The sequence below is a fragment of the Odocoileus virginianus genome, chromosome 6 (genome assembly GCF_023699985.2).
Source record: "Odocoileus virginianus isolate 20LAN1187 ecotype Illinois chromosome 6, Ovbor_1.2, whole genome shotgun sequence".
NCBI lineage: Eukaryota > Metazoa > Chordata > Mammalia > Artiodactyla > Cervidae > Odocoileus > Odocoileus virginianus.
In genome coordinates, this window is record NC_069679.1 from 46707540 (window position 1) to 46711861 (window position 4322).

The 4322-nt window shown below is 37.2% G+C and overlaps 1 pseudogene; it reads right to left on the minus strand.

Moving 5' to 3' along the window:
• Window positions 1–992: 992 nt before the first annotated feature.
• On the minus strand, window positions 993–4056 carry LOC110152947 (protein FAM114A2 pseudogene; annotated as a pseudogene).
• Between the last annotated feature and the right edge of the window lie 266 nt (window positions 4057–4322).

The window sequence follows — 4322 nt, forward strand, 5'->3', positions numbered from 1 at the left end:
ACACAGTGTAAGAACTTGGACAATTCACTTTCCTGCTCATCTCCTGGTCTTTTAGCTATTGTTTTCATATATTATATTTCACCAATACATATATTATAAAACCAGGAATGTTTTCATTACTTTTGCTTCAAGCAATCAGTTGTCTTTTTTTTTTTATCAGTTGTCTTTTAAAGAGATGTAATAGTGAGGTAAATGTCTTTATATCATTTCCCATTATACTTTCTGCTCCTGGTGCTCTTCACTGTTCCCTGTAGATCCATACCTTAATCTGGTACCATTTTCTTTTGACTTGAAGGATTTCCTTTACATTCCTTTCACATTTCTTGTATATGGTTCCTCTGGTGACAAATCTTTTAATGTTATGCATATTTCAGTCTTTATTTCATGTTTAGGGGGAGCAGGCAATCACTTGTTTGCTGGTTAGATTTGGATTCTTTTTCCTCCAGTTTTATCAGTTTTAGGTGTGCAACATAGTGATTTTATATATATTAATGTATATATATATATATAATGCAAAATGATTATCAGTAAGTTTAGTTAACTTCCATAACCTCATAAAGTTAACAGATTTTTTCCTGTGATGAGAAATTTTAAGACCTACTGTCTTAGCAGCTTACAGTTCTGCAATGCAGTGTTATCAATTATACTCAGAAAGATGTACATGATATCCTCAGGACTTTCAGTATAACTGGAATTTTGTACCTTTTCACCACCTTCTTCTACTTTCCCCACCAATAGCCACCTCCTCTGACCACTACCAATCTGTTCTCTATATCTATGAGTTTGGGGGTTTTATTAATTTTTTATTAATTTTTTTGATGTTGTACCTTTTTATTCCAAATCTACCTTGCTTAACAAACTGCCCCCTATCTCTTATTTGGTGACACATAGAAACAGTCTTGATATCAACCTATGTTACAGGTTCACTTTGCTATTTCTTTGGTCTGAGAAAATTATTGGGGCTTACATTTGGAAAAATAAATGAAAGGATAGACTGACAGAACTATTATATTTTATTTAAAGGTTTTTAAAGATACAGGGCAGAGCTCACAAAAGTTAGCTGAATCATTAAAAACCATAAAGTTGGAGAACGGTTTTTTTAAAAGAGTGAATACCAAAATAGCTTTAAGGAAGCGGATAACCTGTAAGTCTTTTAAATTACTGAAGAAAGCAAAAGAAGGCTTAAAATCTGAAGGTTAAAAGTTATATTTATAAACATGCTAAAGAATACATTAAAAGAAATAAAAAAAGAATGAAGAAAATATACTGTGTCTTAATCCTGTTATACTTATATGTCTTATCCTATTATATCATTTTCATGGGATTCTACAGTCCACTTTAACAATATTCATACAGCAAAAACAATAACTGAAAGAGCTTCAACACTCTTTGGAGCTGGCTATTACAGAATTCATCCTGTATATAGGGTATATGCATGAAAAACATCCTGGAAACTCAGAATATCTGCAAACATGAAACTGTTTCTCCAAATTGCACTTCTTGGTTTTAAATTTGGTAGAGTGGGGGTCAGCTACAACTTGAAGCTTACCATTGTGGGATGGGAGAGCAATTTGAAGTCAAAGGGCACTTTGCTATAGTTAAATATTCTGTAAGCTTCTCCTCAATGCCACATATCTACTGAGAATTAAAGAGTAAATGAAAATTTTCTAACCAGTTACAAGAATCCATATAATAAAGGGTAATCACTACAGGATTTATACATACTCAGTTTTCTTAAAGCCATAGATTTTATTATAGAAAGAAGAAAGAAAATGGCATTAATAGATCAAGCACATGAATTCCAGAATACTGAATTCCTTTTCCTCTTTTTTTTTAAATTTCTTTTCCTCTTGCTTAACAACCAGTTATATCCAAGGACTGTAAAATTACATCCATGACAAAAATTTTAGTGCTTTGCGTATTGTCGAAGAAAGACCAATATCCTTGCCTGAGTGTCCCATTAACTTTCACCTAGAGCTGTTCTTTTTAACTGTCTATAAAAGTTTCTTTTCAAATAATATATTAGTTATAACAACTGGGAAGAGCAGTGTGAGGACCTGAATACTTCAGCCAAGCAGTGAAGGCAGCAAACTTCCTTCAAACCTGCTCTCGTGCCGGGATTTTTATATACTTAAATAACCTTTCTCTCTCACTTCTGCAGGGCTACCAGAAGAGAGTGGCATTTCTTGGCCATCACAAGTCTCAGGTAGAATCTTCTCTGTTCCTCAATGTTTGGACAAAGGCTTCTGGACATGAAGTTCATGTCTCTGATAACTCAGTCTCGTTCTCAATAAGAAGAGATCTCCAATTCAGGTAAAAGTCACTGAAAGACATCCAGAATGTAGGAAGCACTGTTTGATGCCTCTAGTGATTAGTGGATTAAGGACATCAGCCTTTTCCTTAAGTCCAGCAGCTGTAAGGCAGTTAAGCTTTAGACAGAGAGGCCAATTCTTGACACAACAAAACTCATCTGGCAAAGGGCTCTGCTCCTTTCTGTGGTTGTTACTTCCTGCTTCCAGCCATGCAGAACCGGAGCAACTGTTTTGTGAAGTAGTTCAAGTGAGCAGGCAGTTCTGCTAGGCTCCGGATTGCAAATGCACAGATATCCTCTATTGAATTGTTATTGATTTGCTCAGGTTTTTCTGCTTCCAACTGTTTTTCTCCTTCTCCCTCTCTTCCAATGGTTTCCATCTCTTCCAGAGATGTCCTGATCCATTCATAGGCTGTATATCTTGCCCTGGCAAGTTTCTCTGGTTTGGAGGAGACATGCAGCTGAGAAAATAGCTCTGTTATCTCTTCAGTAAAGTCTTCATTCCCTTTCTTCTCTTCTTCATAGAACTCTGCTAGAGAAAATGCTTCTTTAAGTTGCTCCAATTCAAGTTTTAGAGTCTGTAATTCTTCTCCACTTAGAGAATTAAGAATAGATTTCACCTTTATTTCACTTTCTTGAGAGAGCATCTCCAGAGCTTCTATAAGTGGAAGGCCTTGAAATTCATCAAAGGGTAGCCTATAATGAATTTTCTTGTCTGTTTCCATGGTAACTTCTTTGGAAGTTCATAGCTCTTCTTTCTCCTTTGCCTCTTATAAAACCTGAGAGTGTAGATCAGAAGTCTGGTTCATCAGACCCTTGGTTCTTTTAAATCCAGGATCCCCTTCTGCTGTTACATCCATTGTCTTTTTTCCAATGAATTCTAAGGCATCCAAACTCCCACTGATAACACTCTTTCCTGTGCTCTGAACAGCAGTAGAGATGGTCAAGAATACTCCAAATGGCCCACTCATTGGAGAGGAGTTTCCATTCTCTTTGGCATTTGTCTCTCCTGTTGCATACTGGACTTCAGTTGAAATTTCACTGGGACTAGGGATTCCAAGGGAGGTCTCTGCCTTCTCAATGACATTTGAAATACCTTGTCCTACCTGAGGCTGAGGAGAGCAAGGACTTGCCCCAACTGCCGCAGTAGCCCCATCCAGACTTGGGTACATCTTTGGAAACAGTCTCTTGGCCTGCAGCCTGTGATGCCTGAATAGGGAGAACTTCTGTGTCAAGGTCACGGGAAGGTTTGGACTCTGGTCTTTTCTGAGTAGAAGCTATAGATTCTGATTTACTCTGACTTGGCACTTTGGTCAACTGACTCAAAATTCTTGGCTGGGCTCACAGTTCTCATCTTCATGGATGGGAGTTGCTTCAGTTATCACTGCAGTCTCAAGATCATCTTTATCCAATGTGATTAGATCATTGCCCAGGCCACCTCCTTCCTCACCACAGCCACAGCCTCCTCTGAGGAGCTGCTCCTACTTATTTTTTTATTAATTTTTAATGCAACATAGTTGCTTTACAGTGTTTTAGTTTCTGTTGTACAGAAAGTGAATCAGCAACATGTTTATATATGTCCCCTGTTGTTGGATTTCCTTCCCATTTAGGTCACCATAGACCATTGAGTAGAGTTCCCTGAGCATTTCACTAGGTTCTCATTATTTATGTATTTTATGCATAGTACCAATAGTACACATATGTCAGTCCAAATTTCCCAGTTCATTCCACCCTACCTCCTCCATCTTGGTGTCCATACGTTTGTTGTCTGTGTATGTCTGTGTGCAAATAGGATCATCTATACCATTTTCCTAGATTCCACGTCCATGATTTAGTATACGATATTTGCTTTTCTCTTTCTGACATATTGAACTCTGTATGACTGTCTGTAGGTCCATCCATGTCTCTGCAAATGACACAGTTTCTCTCCTTTTTCTAACTAAGTAATATTCTATTGTGTATTTGTACCACATCTTTATCTATTCCTCTGTTGATGGAAATTTACCTTGCT